The sequence below is a fragment of the Acomys minous genome (genome assembly GCF_964271855.1).
Source record: "Acomys minous genome assembly, chromosome: 4".
NCBI lineage: Eukaryota > Metazoa > Chordata > Mammalia > Rodentia > Muridae > Acomys > Acomys minous.
Genome location: NC_140486.1, coordinates 97,332,842 through 97,351,099, shown reverse-complemented (window position 1 = coordinate 97,351,099; position 18,258 = coordinate 97,332,842). Strand labels below are relative to the sequence as shown.

Here is an 18,258-nt window from a genome sequence, read left to right as displayed (position 1 = left end):
GAGTTCACCCCAGCCCTCTGAGAGAGACTGTGCAGAAGACCAGCAGGTGCACCTTGTGTATTGACATCATTCTACTGAAAGACCTTGAACAAGATTCAGTGGGATGTACACCATTGTGGGTCAGATACTCAAGCTTCTTATTAGGTAAGTCAAGTGTTATAACTATCTTCTTCTGTTAGCCAAAAGAGAACTATTTGCATAAATTAAAATACTTCTTTGAAGTATAAAGTTTCAAAGAAATGAAATGGATTTCTTTCTACAACACTTTGTGCTTTGTAGGCACATATTGCAAGCTGGGGACTCTGGAATTCAGTATAGACGCAAGTTTCATTTCATTCTTGCCTAATCTAAGGTGGGGACATTAAACTTCAAAGAGTCAAATGACCTTCCCAAGGTCATATAGCTGATTAAAAGAAGACTCAATAAAGAGGTTTGTTTTGACCCAAACATACCAACTCTTGTGTGTGTGTGTGTGTGTGTGTGTGTGTGTGTGTGTGTGTGTGTGATTATTTACATCACTTCCAATAATCTATGTGAATTCTGAATCACGTGCCTTTAGCCTTAGGAAAAGAATGACAGCAGTGAACATAAGGCAAAGAAAGCTAGTGCATATAAGTAATTCAGCAAAGCGGCTTTGCAGCTTTGGCCTGACTAATGACTACATATGATATGATATGATATGATATGATATGATATGATATGTATGTACGTATGCACGCACGCATGTATATACACCTGCGTGTATACATATATTTCTTTTTTCAAATGCTACAAATAGGGCTAAGACTGTAGTTTCATAGGAGAACACTTAACTGACATATGTGATACCCTAGATTCCATCCCTGCTACTAACAACAAATAAATTAGGAAAATCATAATGCCACAAATAATCCTTTGTGTGATTTAAGTATTTTGAAACACTTTCAGTAATTTCTCTTGCAATTACAACACCCTTCAAAAGGACCTCCTGGTGTTGCTTAAGGCACATGGGTTCTCTTCTCTTTACAGAATTTGTATAAATCAAATTCACTCTCCTTATTCTCTTCCTTCTATGTTTGACTCATTTAACAGAGTCTAAGCCAGGTTTTCAAAATGGCCTTTTTGCAGTTTTTCATCTTTTGAGGTTTAAATTTGAGATTTATGTCTTTGCACTCCAGGCCTTCTCCTTTCCTAATTTATTTCTCACTTACTTCAAGCTATCAACATCTCCCTGCCATCAGGTTTGATTTATGCTGCCCGGGAACATAATCCAATCATGAATCTTCTTTGGGAATGCCAACATGGCACCAGAGAGAAGTTGCTTTAATGATCCTTTTCGAGGAGAAAACAAAAGGCAAAAGGTGTGTTGATTTCAAATATGTAATAAAACAAACTCTATAAACCACTGGTAATGTAAGAGAGAAGAAACATGTTTCCCCCACAAATCCAAGCTGGAATTAACCCTCTTAACCAAACAATATCCAAAATAATCACAATCCTTCTCCATGTCCACTGTAGAGCTTCCCTTAATTCCAGGTACTTTAGGGTGAGCAGTTAAATCTATCTGGTGACTTTTACTGGGTTCTCCAGATAAATGAGCAAACATACTCTGAGTTGAAAGGTGATGGTGTTGGCTTCTTCTGTTGCCAGTTGGATAGACCACCACCAATAACCCAAGGGAAAGTTATTGGCAGAATATGGTCAGAGGTTCCAACCCTAATAAAGCCTCAGCTAAGGCAGGAAACAAAGAGCTCTGGGGAGAGCAAGCGAAAGATTTTGTTGGTTTTCTAAGTACTATTCTATATGTGAAATGACTATAATTCAAAGATTCCAATTGTTGGTGTATGGGGTTAAGGAAAGCCTGCTCAACGTCAAGAGGTAGCTAATCACTGTAGCCTGAGCCACGTGACTACTCTAGGTCCCATCATCTTGCTCAGGGCACCTGATTGCACCCATGGCCACTGAACATCAACCCTTAGCCCTGGGCAGTATGGCCTGAAGAGGGAAAGTTGCTGTGTACTCATAAATCCCTTCTGGAGAGTCTAATGCATATAGACTCTGTCCCTATGAAAAGATCTCCTGAGGTCATAAGAGACAGCAAAGTTTTATTTGCAAAGACCAAGTCAACAAATACAAAATGCACTAGGTAAATTCTTCAGTTAGCAAAGTCCTAATTTTACTTAGTCTAATTAAACAAATGTCAATATAACATTTACAGCATTCGAAACACTATGTTAAATAGTATTTATTGTTAAAAAAAAGAAAGAAAAGAAAAGAAAGGAAGGACCTTTATCCCCAAAGTCAATTTGCTCTAAATGTGACAAAGAAGCCTTAAAGATAATCTGTTCAATATGTATGCTACTTTTCTCCTTGTGGCAAGATACCAGACAACAGCAACTTAGGTGAGGGTGGGTTTATTTTGGCTTACAGTTTGAAAGTATACCATCATAGGAGCCATGCATGGTAGCACGAGCACGAGGGGGTATATTGCATAGCTTTTGCAGTAAAGAAGCAGACACACACACACACACACACACACACACACACACACAGAGAGAGAGAGAGAGAGAGAGAGAGAGAGAGAGAGAGAGAGAGAGAGAGGAATATTGATGTTCAGCTCCGTTTCTCCTTCTTACTCCTTCTAGATATGAAACTGTTCCACCCATGTTCACCTCATCCTCATCATCTCACTGGAAACACACTAGACACACTCAGAGGCTTGTCTCCATAGTGATTCTACATCCGGGCAAGTTGACAGTGAAGATGAACCACAAGATATATACTGAGCTTCAGATGTATACTAGGCATTTGGTACCATGAGCGGATCCAACGGTGAACACATTGTCTATACCCTCACAGAGCACTCAGTGAAGAAGGCCACCATTAACATTGTTTTGGGACTGGCTGTGTATTCTGACTTTGCCGTTTACTAGGCAAGTGTGTGGATGCCTCTGGTGTTCTGTTTTCCCACTTTGACTGAGAATGATAATAATACCTGTCTCGTGGTGTAAATAAGATTATTTGCCACCCAGAGCTGCCATCATCATCACCACCACCACCACCACCACCATCAACAACAACAACAACAATATCCAGCAATTATGATCAGATCTTCCTCCCCTTTGGTCCTAAGGCCCATGCTGAGAGTTACCCACTCACTGATTATGCAAAGGGCTGCACTGGGTGCTGAATTCACCAGAAGCAAACAGTGAAATGAACTGTGAGGTGCAAGATAGTTATTAAAGGAAAGACCCAAGATAGGGCAGTGCAAGGAGCCGAGTGGCAACCAGCCTCCAAATTCTCTACCAGTCTTCAGGATGTTCTGCCAAGGATGTCTCCTGCTGGGCACAAATGGAGTGGCTTTCTGAGTTTCATGGTATCATTCTCTGGAGGACCTGGAGGGCCTGACCCAGATGTCTCTAGCTGCTGCAGATCAAGGATGGTTTCATAAGAAGGAGAAAAAAAACCCTGCGCATGAGTCATAGAAAACCCACAGGAGTTAGCAAGCAGAGGCTGCAGGGATGATGGTAACAAAGCAAACACAGCTAGACCAAGAGCTGTGGTGCTGTGGACTTTCCAACATAAAAAGATTGCCCCTGTAATAAGAGCACTAAATAACAGATGTTAGCTCTCTTTAAAAATTTGATTTCATTTCATTTTATTCATTGATTTGCGGAGAGCACTTAGATGCATAATGTCCATGTAGAGGTCAGAGAATAGCCTGAGGGAGCAGATTCTCTCTTCCTATCATGTAGGGCCTGGGGATCGAACTTGGGTCCTCAGACTTGGCAGCACATGCTTTACTGACTGAGCCATCTCAGCAGCCCACATTTAGCTCTTGAAGCTAAGAAAGTCTTAAGGGATGGATTGAACAAAAAGTAATACACCCATGCACAATCAGTATTTTAGTACTTCTTTCATTGAATTTTATCTTTTCAGCTTAAATTGGCAGAGGGGTGACTGAAAGTTTACATTAATTTACAATTTTAATTAATTTACATTTAAACATCTCTCTCTCTCTTTCTGTCTGTCTGTTGAGACAGGGTAGCCATGGCTGGCTTAGAGCTTGCTAAGTAGACTAGACTGGCCTAAAATTCATAGATATGCATCTGCCTCCCTAGTGCTGGGATCAAAGGCATGTGCTACCAAACCCAGCTACTTCTTTTTTTTAAATTAAAAAAAATTGTTGTATGTGCATCTGTGGCATGTATGTCTGTGTGAGGGTGTCAGATCTTGGAGTTACAGACAGTTATGAGTTGCCATATGGTTGCTGGGAGTTGAACCCAGGTCCTCTGGAAGAGCAGTCAGTACTCTTAACCACTGAGCCATCTCTCCAGCCCACCCAGCTACTTCTGTATATTTTAGACACATAAAACAATAGATACACATGCTTCTCTACCATGGGTCTATGAAGATGTCAACACTGAATATGATTTACTTTATGTTTTTTTAATTTATAAAAAATATCATTTCTAAGATTTTACCTTGTTTGGTTTTTTTTTTTTTTTTTGGTCTTTTTTTTTTTTTTTTTTTTGAGATAAGAGCATCTGTAACAAATCAATAGACTTCTACAAATTATTTAAACAGAGAATGACTTTATGTGAGCCCAACTGTCTGCTAACTCTCACCCACAGGCTCTTTCATTTGTTGTATCTATGGAGACATTGCATTGAAAAGGTGCCAGCAAGCAAAGCAAAGCTAAATGGCATCCTCAAGATAGCACCAAGGAAGGACCAATCTTGTGATAACTAGGAGTTGTCTCAAAACAGCCTGTGAAGCACAAACTCAGAGATGTCATGATCCTTAAATATTTTTCCTACACACACTCAAGCTATTTTTTGTTTGTTTAGTTTCTTTGGGGGCACTGTTTGTTTGTTAATGATGAAAGATTAACACTAACATGTGTGGCACTAAACACTTGACTTTGCCACTGAGTCATCATGAAGATGTTTTGGAGGAGACTATTCTGCCCCTGGCCCATTCCCTGGAGCTAAGGAAAGGCGCAGCCATTATACATTTCTGTCACCTGCTTGAATGTGAGCTCATGAAAAGAAAGGACCAAAGCATCACAGAGACAATGAATTAAATCCAACACACAGAAAAGGTTTAGTAAGAACGTAGGAACACATGAAGGCATGGAAATTTCTTAAAGAATATTATTAGTGTTGGCAATACAACAATTAAAATCCTTACATTATAACTTCTTAAGCATAATAATTCTAAAATAATCATTGTTAAAGGGAGAGTCTTGTGTGTGATTACAGGTTCAAAGAAAATATTCAAATAATCTCTAATGTAAGCAAATTGGGTTTCACTAAATCAGTATATTATTTGTGTTGTAAAATGGGTCCTATATGTTTAAAAGAATCCATCAGAACTATTGGTTTTGTTTATTTGTGCTTTGATTTATTTTGGTTGTGCTGGGAACCAAATGTAGAGTTTTAAGCACTCTAGGCAAGCCTCCACTGTTGAGTTACGTTCCCATCCTAGGTTGTAATTTTTTGTTGTTTTGCTTTTAAGTGAAGTTGGCTTTAAAATAAGAGGTTCTTTTTCTCATGTTAAAAAATAGATGGAGACAGGGTGGGCAGAGCCACGGGAGGGATTTCAGAATGTACGGCTCTTACTCGCTTCATATCCCTCCAGTCTCAGCACACAGCTGTGTCTTCAGGTTCTCCTTCCCTGTCGCTCCCAGGAACAGCTTGCTTGAGCTCACTCAGCTTTGGAAGAGGATGGCTGACCAGGGGTCAAGGTTCATTTTAGCAGAATCAATTCCTTTAAACAGAAAAAGCTCTTCTTCATAGAAGCTACACCAAGTAGTCATGTTGCTGGGCACTTTGTTATACACAACACAACACACACACACATGCACCAACACACACACACACACACACACACACACACACACACACACACACACAAACACACAAACCCTAGTCAGGGCCTTATCATTAAGGAACATCTGGAGCCAGGAAATGTGGCTCAGTTATAGAGCACTTGCCTGGCATATGCAAAGCTCTGGGTTGTCCTCAGCAGAAAAACCAGAGTGAAGGAGATAGATACAAGATGATAGATAAATGATAGATGATAGATAAATTATAGATAGATAGATGATAGATGATAGGTAGATAGATAGATAGATGATAGACATATAGATAGATAAATGATAGGTAGATATAGAGATGATAGATACATGATAGATAGATAGATACATACATACATATATACATACATACATACATACATACATACATACATACATACATACATAGACAAATAGTCGCTGTACATATGGATGTTACTATCCTTTTCCAAGTGAGGCGAACCAATTTTCAGTTTTGATAACTTTTAATGTGACATAGCTAACAGGTGGATGTCAGAGAATGAATTCACACCTGTCTGGAATCTCAAAACTGCTGTCTGTCCACAGCGATATCATTGGGGGACTGTGGCCTCTGAAAACCAACATTTAAAAATAGGTATTTTTGTAGGATTACTTATAGAATTTAAACAATGATTATCTATAGACTGAGCTTATAAAAGGCGAAGAAAACAAATGTCTACAGTGTTTCTTTATTCAGTTTAAATGTCTGACAAAACAAGCTTTACGTTGTCAAGAGAACATCCTTAGTCTTGGTCTGTGTTAGGGTAAGGGTTTGAGCCACTGAGAAGACATGTTTATGAAAGTCCTTTCTCTGAGCCCTTCATGTCATTCCTTCTCTCCCCCAACTTTTCCCCATCTCCCTCTCCAAATGCATGGACCATTGCTTAACCCACACACATCCTTTTCAGTGTGCCTTCTGTTATGAGAACTTTCTAGAGTAATTTCTCTTCATAGAGTCCAAGAGAAAATGATGGGAAGATACAAAAATGACCCTCAGTCCTAGCAGCAGGAAAGCTTTGTGTTGCTAGGAAACCAGAGGTAGGTGCTAACCATTCCTCACTAAACGAGGGCAGCTCCCGGGAGAATAATGCTTTTTGTGGAAAAACCTGGGCCATGATTTCACTCCCTACCTCCAACTGGCTTTGTCCGAGTGTATGCTTTTATTCTTCAGTAACAAGCTGCAGAAATAATTAAAATAAATTTTAGGGATGTGAGTTGTCTCCCGTAATAAAAGTTAGAGTTTCTATATGGTAAAATATTCAGCTACATGGTCGAATGATATTTTTTTACTCTTCGGAGGATGAGGCAATTGTTGAGAGAAGGAGGAGAGACAGGGAGAGAGGAAGAGAAGGCGGGAGGAAAAGAGAGGGAGGTAGGGAAGGAGAGAGAGGGGAAGGAGAGAGGGGAGAGAGAGAGAGAGAGAGAGAGAGAGAGAGAGAAACAGGATGCTGTTCTGCATTGGAATGAACTAGAAAACATTTATATTAGATTTTGGTTAAATATATGATGCAGAGACTTTGGCTGGGAGTTTTTACATTTCAATAGAAACAAACAGATACATAACAATAAATATGCCATCTCCTGGATGTAACATATTGCTTCATCATTCACCAGGTGTGTCTGTAAAATTGATTTTTCTCACTGTGCTTGTCACAGACATGTTGAAGGGGTTTATTCATGTCTATTTTGAAGGTAACTAAACTTTAAGGTCTAGAATCATATCATTGAGGGCTAAGGTGAGGATGAAGAGGGTAAGGATGATAAGAGTTGCAGGGTAGTTTGTAAACCGGTAGTTGATCTAGTCACAGAATGAATGCCTTCATGTCAACTTGTACCAGGCTCTTTATAGACATTGAAACAGAAGATCTGACCTCAGGGCGCTTGTGTTCTAGTGGAAGAAATAATCAATGAACGAGATGAATACACTGAAGATGAACGAGCTGTAGGTGAAGTGATACCAGCAAGGCAGCGTCCTACATCGAGGCAGATGCTGAGAGCCCATTTCCAGCTGGGATCAGATGGACATGAGGGAGTCACTTGAGGACTATTGAGTATAGTGGCTGTGGCAGGAGGGGAGGCCAGGCAGCAGTGTAGCTGAGTGGCAAATACTAGTAAACCAGCCAGTGAAGCTAGTGGCCTGACAAGGAGAGGGGGATGACGGGAATATGTACACAGAGAGCCTGAAGTACAGAATAAAGAAAGCATGAGAAGACTCTAAAGAGTACTTTAGCAAAGTCCTGCATGTCAATGACTTTGGCTTGTCCTTGAAGACAAATGTCCACAGAAAAACCATCTTCTTCTAGATATCCCCGTGTTCTTTGCAGCTGCATTCCCACTACACGCCTAGTCATAAGAATCTGATTCTGAGCAGATGGGACACGCATGACTGGCAGACCAGGGCAGGAAAGACACAAGCGTGCCTCCTCCACCTCTCTTTGCCTCATTCCATGACCTTCAAGTGGAAGTTCTTGGCTTGAGACCCCTCTTACTCACATCAGACGTCCCCTGAGTGACACCTAAAGCTTGGCTGACTGAGCCCCTGAGATTTTAGGGTGCATTTGTTGCTCCAGCAAAACTTGACCTGCCTGACTGATACAGACTCCCCAGGGGATCAGAAGTATTAGGATAATCAATAGATGTTACCTGTCTTCCATTTTCACAGGCTGAGTTCAGCTACCATGGGTATCCTATGAGATGATGGGAAGAAGATGGCCAGTGATGGAGAGAGCCCAGAGGGAGTCCACTGAGCTGCTTCAGGTGGAAAACAGTGGTGTTTAATTGTCATGGTGTGGTGAGACACAGGGAAATTACATGTCGGGAATTGTTGCTGAGAAACTGAAAGTCAATGTGTATGTGTGTTGTTGTTGTTTTTTTTATTGGAAGAACTACAATTCCTTAACGTACAAAGTGGTCATTTCTGGAGGGAAAGAAAATGCTTGCTTATTGAATAATGCTGTCACTTACATCAGGAGTCTTAGCACCTGCATGCATATTCTCAGCCATCATCATGTGCTGAACATATATATGGTCATATCGGGAGGACCTTCGGACTGGCTCTGTGCTGCCTCTAGAGGGGAACAGCTGATACTACAGCTCTTATGTGATTCAATTTGCACTGGTTGCATATATTCTTCCACTGAGAGATCCGTGCCACCCTTAGGTTAAATGGCTACATGTAGGTTTACTCACAGTTGGCTTTTGGGATAGGCCAAGTGCTGCAGCAGGCAGTCTTCCTGCCTTTGCGGTGGAGTATTTGCTGAGTGACCTTCCGTGCAGTGGTTCTGTCATCGGGTGCCACCATTTTCTAGGAGGTCAGTTTTCCACCAATCTTCTATATCTAGGCAGAGAGGAACAGAAGAACATCTTACAGATGGCTTTAAATCATTAGATCTAAAGGAAGCATCTGTTGCTTCCGGCTTTTCTGATGACCTAAAATCAGCCCATTGTCTAGCCTAACTTCAAGGGAAGCTGCCAGAGTCTGTCTAGTCGAGCATAGGAAACAGAGTAAGCATTGCACCTAGCTTTGCCATCACATGCTGGTCGGCCCTGTCAACCATCAGGTTCATGTGTCTGACCTCCAAGCCAGTTTTGTGAGAAAACAGACCTAGGCAGAAGGCTTGCTTGATACAGGTTGCTTGTTTCCATTTCAACCAAGCACAGGACGGAGATGACTTTTAGTTAAAATATGATCTTGAAGCCGTCCTAGAATGTTTGGCAAGCAGTGATTACAGAACTGAACACACCCATAGAGCAGCCCCAAGAATGGGTGAAAAACAGCATCTCTTTCAGTGAACCCCTGGTTGAGGAAGAGAAACAAACGTACAGAGCAATATTATGGGTAACTAAGAATAGTAAGGAGACCAGTTCTAATTTGCGTGGCAGGGTTTAGGGTAGAGTGCTGGGGTGATATGCATAGGGAGATGGTAGTTAAAGTGAACAAAAATGACAAGAACTGTCCAGGCAGAAAAGTAAAAGAAGAGAATTATCAAAAAATATCGAAAATTTATATTACAAACCATCAAAGATGAGCTTCGGAGGAAAGGGGCATGGAAGAATCAGGTAAATGTGACATTGGGAAGGCATGAGCCATTGGATGAAGAAATTTTGACATCACCTCATGAGCCCAAGGGACCTATGCGTTAATTACTTTCCTGTCCCTGTGACAAAACCTGAAGTCAACAACTTAAAGGATGCGGTTTATTTTGGCTTGTTGTTTCATCTATCAGGTGAGATAGAAAAGTGGAGAATGTGATAGAGTTGGAGTGTGGACTCAGAGGCCTCACATCTCAGCAAGTCAGGAGGCATAGAGAGCAGGTTGGGAACCAGAGGTGGATAACTCCTCCAAACATCTTTTAGGTCCCACAGTTTACCCTAATAGCACAACCACTAGCCTGGGAACAAGTCCTCAGAACATGAGCCAGCTAGGGACCTTTCAGATTCAAACCACATGGTGATGGAAAAGAATAGCAAGTTGTCTCTCATGCCTTAGGAAGATTGCCTGAAGAAAGAGGGGTTGGAGATTGGAAATTGAAGGGACAGGGGACAGGCAAACAGTTAAGATGCTTCTGTGACCACACATGTAAAGATGGAGAAATGACGGGCATGGTAAGTTTCAACCTGGAAATATAAAATCATTAGGCCTTAAAAATTGTCAAGGGAGGAGAGTATGGAAGGCAAAGGAAGTTAAAAGCCCATCGTACTTACCTCTATGTCCCTAATCCTTGGCGAGCTGCCTAGAATTTAGCTAGTCTTGCTTTGTTTTTTTCTGCCCAAGGGAAGTGGTTTTAGAAGAATTGAGAAGGTTTTTAGATATAACATAAATTCTTTTCTCAAAAGAGCTCTAATCCTGGAAATTTGTTTAATAAGGATTAAGAGCCTTTCATTATAATACACTTTGTTGTCCAGGCAGTAAGAAAATGGTGGCTCCCATACATCACCCATGGGAGAGTAAATGGCTGCAAGACTCACAGAGGGTGATTTGGCAATATCTATTAGAATTACGAATGTATATACTCTTGGACTCAGTGATTCTGCTTCTGGGAAAAATTCTCAAAGATATATTTGCACATGTTCAAAATGGCTCATGAACGTGTTCTTCTTAGAATTCTTGTTTTAAAGCTGAAGACTGAAGTCAAATGTCTACAAAGAGAAAACTGAGTGAATAATTTATGTATGCTTATGAAATGGAATTCCATGTGGATGTTCAAATCAAAGAAAATATAAGCACGTCCCCCTGTGTAGTCACAAAGATCTTCAAGACGTACAAAGAGAAGGTGGTAGAACATGGAACCTGTCCTCAGCATGATATCTTGGGAAGATGATCCCAGAGATCAAAATTTACATTTATTCTTACTTTTATAGTTATATTTCTTTTATGAAAATTATCAAATGATAGCAAAAGTAGTATGGATGACTCAAAACTACCAAATTAAAAATATCATTTCAACAATTGTTTAAAAGGTAAGGCACCAAAGCCCTTCCTCACTCCATGCTTGCCCCCTGTCTTCTATTCTCAAGTGACATGATAATTAAATTTGCACCAAGATAGACAGTACCAGGCCCTTCTTAAGAATGTTCATTGAGAGGACATTAAGGCACAGGGAGCAGAGATGAGTCTTGAGAACTGAAAAGTTTAAGGGACTGAGTTAAGGGTCTCCCTCTTGAAAATGCACTTTGGGGGGGGGAAGAGGCACACCTATGAAGAGCGTTGCCAGCATCACAATGGGACAGTAACTCTGGAGCACGTGCTTGCTTTACTGGACTGTTTGTCTCAGAGATGCTCCTCTTTAGGGGCCTTTTACTGATGACAAGGCTGTTGGTTAATAAAAAATATTGGCAGGGTTTTCTGGAAGAGAAATATTAATAACCTTGAGGTTTGTGGTTCCTTGAATTTTTCTTCTAGGTGTTTCATAAAGATTGGATTACTCTTAAAGTGTAAAATAAACTTTGTCTGGATCCTCTGGCAACACACCAGTGAAGGAGGGCTCCCTTTGTAGAATTCTGATAGACATGTGCATTTAAACATGATGCTTGGCTATTATCTGTGGACTCAAGATAATTTACATCAAACTGTGACCCATCAAATCACAAGAGTGTTCATATTGCCCTTCTTATACAGTCTACATTTACAAAGCTCCCTCTACAATCCAAGACACTGGACAGAAAGCCTTCCTCATAGCCACAAGTAGACTCTACATCAACAACTAAAAAAAATCTTATTGTCCCTGAAAATTAAATTGTTCACTTAAAAATTGTTCACTTTACATCCCTATGATAGCCCATCTCTCCCCTCTTTCCCCAGTCTCATTCTTTCTCCTTTTTTACTCTATTTCCTCTCTCTACTCATCAGAAAAGGGCAGTCCCCTCCCCAGCACCCCATCCTAGCACACTCAGTCACAGCAGGACTGAGCTCATCCTCTTCCACTGAGACTGGGTAAGGCAACCCCTCTCCAGGTGGAAGTGATAAAAAGAAAAAGACAGCACCCACTTCCATTACTAGGGTACAGACATGAAGACTAAGCTACCCATATGTGTAGGGGGCCTAGGGTCAGTTCATGCATGGTCCTATGTTAGTGCTTCAGTCTCTGCAAGCCTCATCCTGGACCAAGGTTAATTGGCCTTATTGGTGTTCTGGCAGAAATGTTGTCCACTCTGGGTCCTTCTATCTTTCCCTGCTCCCACATCTCACTCTTCCACAAGGCTCCCCATGCTCCACCTAATGTCTGTGAGTCTCAGCCTCTGATTCAATCTGCTGCTGGGTGGAGCCTCTCAGAGGTTAGCTATGCTAGTTTTCTGTCTGCAAGTATAGCAGAGTATCTTTAATAGTGTCAGGGGTTGGCACTCTCCCATGGGGTGGTTGTCAGGTTGCGCCAGGCCTTGGTTGGACACTGCCTCAAACTTTGTTCTGTCTTTATCTCTGCACATCTTGTTGGCAGGGTAAGTTTTGGGTCAAAGTTTTTGTGGGTGGGTTGGTGTTCCTCTCCCTCCACTAGAAGTCCTGTCTGGCTAGAAGGTGGCCTCTTCATTCTCCATGACCTGTGCTACTAGGAATCTTAGCTAGAGTCATCTCAATTTATTCCCAGGAGCCTACCTTGTATGTTCTCTAGCTTGTTTCAGAGATACCTCCACACTTGGTTTCTCATCTCTCTCCAAGCCCTCTGGCCTCCCATCCCCACTCTCCCCACACCTGATCCTCACCCTCATTTCCCTCACCACTTCCTCTCCTACCCTGTTCCCTCTCATCCACTGTCTATTCTATTTCACCTTCTGATTGAGATTTAAGCATCCTCCCTTTGGCCTTCCTTGTTACTTAGCTCCGTTGGGTCTGTGAATTGTTATCCTGTACTATACACCTAACATCTGCTTATAAGTGAGGGCTCACCGCGTGTGTCTCTCTGGGTACTCACTTTTTTTTCCACTAACAAAACTTAATGAGTAACTGAGTAGAATATATTCAAAGAGGGGAAGAAAATTAGTAAGAAAATGAAAGGGTTTTTTCCTCTTTTACTATTTTGATTATTTCTTTTGATTTTGAGATTAGAATATAATTTCCTTATTTCCTCCTTCCCTTTCCTTCCCTCAAATTCTCTTATATACCCCACCTTGCTCTTTCACATTCATAGCCCCTTAATTGTTGTTTAATGCATAAATGAATATGTCCTTAAACATAAGCTGCTGAGTCTGTAGTGTTACTTGTATGTGTGTTTTCAGGGGTAATTCTTCGGTGCTGGATAATCAATCAGTGTGCTCTTCCCTGGGGAAGGCCATTGTTCCCACTCCCAGCATTCCTTAGGTGCTTGCAGTTCTTTGTGTAGAGTTGAGGCTTCCTGGGCTTTTCTCCATCCACTTTTGAATTTCTATTGTTGTCGGGTTTTGTTCAGCTCATGTTTAGGCAGTCATATTGGTGAGACTTTAAGATCATAGCTTCTGGCATTCCTAGGAGACACAGTGTCACAGACAACTCTCTGATTCTCTGGTTCTTACAGTCTCTCTGCCCCCTCTTCCACTATGTTCCCTGACCCTTAAGTATGGGAGTTGTTTTGTAGATGTATTCATTGAGACTGGTCTCCACAACCTTGCATTTTGATTAGTTGGAATTTTCTGCAATTGCACAGAGAAGCTTTCTTGATGAGGAGTAAGAACTACTCTTATCTGCGGATATAATGATAAATATATAGAATCAGTTAGGAATTATGCTGATTAAGTAAAATGTCAGTTTAGGGTCTTCTCTAAGATTCATGACTTCACTAGCCTTGGGTAGCTGGCTAGATTTTTGGTTCCAGGCATGATTTCTCTCTTGTTGAGAATGTCTTAAGTCCTGTTAGAGAGCTATTGGTTACCACCAAGGCACACATGCCACTACTGCACTCTTAGGGTTATCATGCCTTTCTCATCGTCATTGTGGTTCATGGGCATCATAGCTTGGTAGAACTGTTCGTTGCCTCTCTCCTTTGAAAGCCTGCATGGTACCTTCTGGTACCATGAAACTCTTTGGGGAAGAGGCATTCAGTTTAGTTCCAGTTCAGCGGCCTCTGGGTCTTGTGTATGAAATACATGGTGTCTCAGCAATTGGACTGACCCTCTACTTCTGGGAGGCAACGCAGAGCAATAGCCTGTAATGTTTCAGAAGTCTGTTGGACAACCCTGGCCAACAACTCAAAAGAGGGCTTCTCATGTCTAATGCTGAGGGTTTTGCTACATAGATTTTGGCTCTTAGAGGAAATATTGTCATCCCAATGAGAAAACTTCATTTAAACTGTATATGCATATTGATATACTTACATGTAGTATGGGGTATATTTAAGGTAGATAGTTGATAGCCTGACTCCTGATGACTTTTTAAGACATCATTACTGTTATTTTACCTTCCTCGCTAATAGAGGAGTTCTTAATTTGCCTCCTCAGTCACTAGTCTCTACAGAACAAAGAGGAAGACCAGTGATAATGATACTTGGATCACACTCAGGATACTTGGATCCTGGTTTTTCTGTTTTGTTTTTTGTTTTTCATCACACAACTCAGCTCTATCATCATCACTGGGCTTCCTTCTGGAATTACAAAGGAACCCTTGCCATTTCCCATGCAGCATAACTTTGGCTCCTCTTCTCAAGTCGTTTTCCCTCACCACCCACCTCCCTGACATTCGTCTTGACTTTCTGAAGGGATACACCTATGAACTCAAAGAACAGTGGAATCTGGTTTATCTCCTCAACACACACCCTCAGGCCACAGAGAGGGAGACATTGAATGCTATTTCCACAGATGGACTAGAAAAACCTTGGGTCTCACAAATGCCTGTACCCATGAAGTTCTGGCAGGTTTTAAAGCCAGAGTTTTGATTTGGTGCTTTTGTGTAGAAGCCTCCTACCACCCATCTGTCCACACTTCAGCCTTTGCCTCTGCTGATCTGGGGAAAAGAATTCTTTTCAATGTTATTATCATCTTTCTCCATGGAGACAATTTGACCCTGACCTTGAGGAAGGGCAGAACTGAGAGAAACACCCTCTTCTGGCTGGTGACTTCTGTCTTTCCTGGTACTCAAGGCAATATCTATAGGTGGGATTTTTTTTTGCTAGGATTGCATTTCCCCCTTTTAAAAACTGTATTTTATTTAATTAGTTTATTCAGATTACAACTCAATTATTATCCCATCACTTGAATCCTCCCATTCCTCCCTCCCTCCTGCTTTCACCCTATTCCCCTCCCCTACGTCTAAGATTGAGGGGGACCTCCTCCCCCACTATATGGTCATAGGCTATCAAGTCTCATCTTGGTAGCCTGCTTATTCTTTCTCTGAATGCCATCAAGCCTCCCCACCAAGGGGAGGTGGTCAAATATGGGGCACCAGAGTTCATGCCAGAGTCAGTCCCCGCTCTCCACCTAACTGTGGAGAATGTCCTGCCCACTGGATAGGTCAGAGTAGGGGTTCGATGTTAACTAGTTGTATTGTCCTTGGTTAGTGCAATAGTTTGAGCAGAATGCCCACCCCGCAGGCCCCTCCCCCGTGCCCCAATCCACCTGGACTCAGTTGCTGCTGCTGACCACTGAATGGCTTGGAAATCTCTTAAGTTTCGCTAGTGGGGTCAAATCCCTCATGCTGACCGTGGTGAATGCTTCTTCACCCTGACTCATAAGCATTATCAGATTCTAATCAGTCTCATCCAATGAATGGTACTCCCCCCGATGGAGGCTTACTCATCACAGGTCCCGACATGGCAATGTGGTAGGGAAGCAAGGGAGTCTAATAAAATATCCACTAGCCCAGGTGCCACAATCTTTCCTGTGATACCAGCACCGAGAGCTAAGAATGAGCCCAAGGAGCACCATGCCTCTTAAAATCTGTCTAGTTTTGATCCAGATATTTCTGCTATATGTATCTACCCACCTTGCCAGTATTTTTGTGGCATTAAACATGATTCCATTTGCTTGTCATATTTACTTATGATATAGTTGTTAGTAATGGGGAGATGTTTGACACTGTTTCAAAAGTGGAAGCCTCAGAGTTGGCAGACCACCCTTATCTGTTAGTCTTCTGAGTGGAAATAGGAAAGTTAACATTTGTTACCTTCACTTGATTGCTCCAAAAGCTCTTGGTTTTATCTTGAAATTACTCTGACTATTGCTAATGGCTCAGAAAATGGCACCCAAGGCACGGAACTCTGGAAGCTAACTACCTTACACCAAAGGATACTGGGAAAATTTTTGCCATATACTGACCTTTGCCTGTTCCCCCCATCTCCTGATTGTCTTTCTTCCTAAAAGCAGCACATAGGATCCAAACGTATCCCTGTATGTGAGTCATAGTAAGTGGGAACATTGCTCTAAATGCTTCCCTCCCTTCTGTATAAGAGAAGACCATTAAAAAACCTTTCCACTCCATCTTGTCTGGAAATAGCTATAAAACCCCAATTCTAGAAAGTCTCCTATGTCATGATGCACTATAGAAAAGCTGAGTGGTAAAGCAGGCAGAACTGGCTGGGTTTCCCCTCTCAATCTGTGACTCTTGTAAGTCAGGAACTTTTGACAAAGTAGAGAAAATCTGCCTGGAAGCTCTGGCAAACTGGCAGCCTCCAAGGCCATCATTTGAAGAATTTTAATAGAAATGTCTTCAGGCAGATTGTCCAATCGTATTTCTGCACAGCCATTTATTCTCTACCAAATCTAAATGGTTTCTGGATTTTGAGTCATTCTTAAAGTCTTCTGAGTCACATAAAACTGTGATTAAGTGAATCTTCTGTTCCTTGTCCATATTAACCTGTTTCTTATTCTAGAGATGTACAGGGAACAGAAGGCCATAAGGACCAGTTTGTGTTTAGAGAATATGGGGTTGATATAGATATCACTATGAGTCAGCTGAAAGGTGGTTGACATCAGATATCTGAGAGTCTGTGAGTCAGCACAAAATGGTGACACCAGATATCTAGAGAACCCCAGAGATATCTTTGCACTTTGTTCTATAATTGTTTTTAGCACACTGCTTCTTTTTTGAGTGTCCTCTACAATACGGCTTTGAGGTCAGAGGACTTAGCCTTCACCTTTTCCAATCTGCATATGTGTGTCTATCTCCATGCTCTTGTGCATGCCTCCAGGTGGCCTGTGTGTCAGTCTGTATGTGTGTATCTACCTACCTGTATGTGGTCTGTGTGTTTTGGCATATACCTGGGTGCCTGCTATTATCCCATGTATCTTCCATAAAGTCTCACCTCCTTGTGATTCATCTCATTGAATCACTCAGCCTCCCATGACCCTGCTCCTGGCATCAGAGCTTTGACCTCACAGTATGTCAGCCATGATTTTTACATAGACAGAAGATTAGAAGGAAATGGTCAGTGGAAGCATAGAACAGAGCGTGAACTCTGCCTGGAGGAAGCCAGACATTACTCCAACATGTTACTAATGAGATCTACTATTTGAATGAACTGTTCTTGCTTCCATGAAACATTCTAAATGGCAAGAGAAACTGACATTGATAAAATATTAAACACATTTAAATGAGCAAGGCTCAAGTGAGCTACCTAATAGTTAAAGGGTTAAACATGACCCACAGGCTGGATACACTTCTAACTGATGCTCACAGCCTGATGATCACTCTTTTCCAGGATCCTTCACTTCTATGTTCCCATGGCATACTTTGAAACACTCCCTTGTGTTTGTTCTCAAACCCACAGGTGCCAGTTGAATAATTTATTGCAATTTAATAACAGATACATTTTGTACAATTCCCTGAAATATGGCTGTGGAAAGGCCTGTTTCTATGAAAATAATAGCTAATGACATAAACAAGACAAGCTACTAAGCTTCACTTGGATAAGGAGACTAAGCTTCATTTGGTGTGTGTGTGTGTGTGTGTGTGTGTGTGTGTGTGTGTGTGTGTGTGTGTGTGTATGAATGAGTCTGTT

The 18,258-nt window shown here is 41.5% G+C and overlaps 1 long non-coding RNA gene across 1 annotated transcript in view; it reads right to left on the bottom strand.

Annotated features, from left to right (window-relative positions):
• Positions 1 to 16,517, bottom strand: part of LOC311596916 — a 59,530-nt gene extending 43,013 nt beyond the window's left edge. The window contains exons 1-2 of the long non-coding RNA XR_014779033.1: positions 16,425 to 16,517; positions 9,050 to 9,197 (exon numbers count right to left, since the gene is read on the bottom strand). This is a non-coding gene — a long non-coding RNA (uncharacterized lncRNA). The remainder of the gene's footprint in view (positions 1 to 9,049; positions 9,198 to 16,424) is intronic.
• Between the last annotated feature and the right edge of the window lie 1,741 nt (positions 16,518 to 18,258).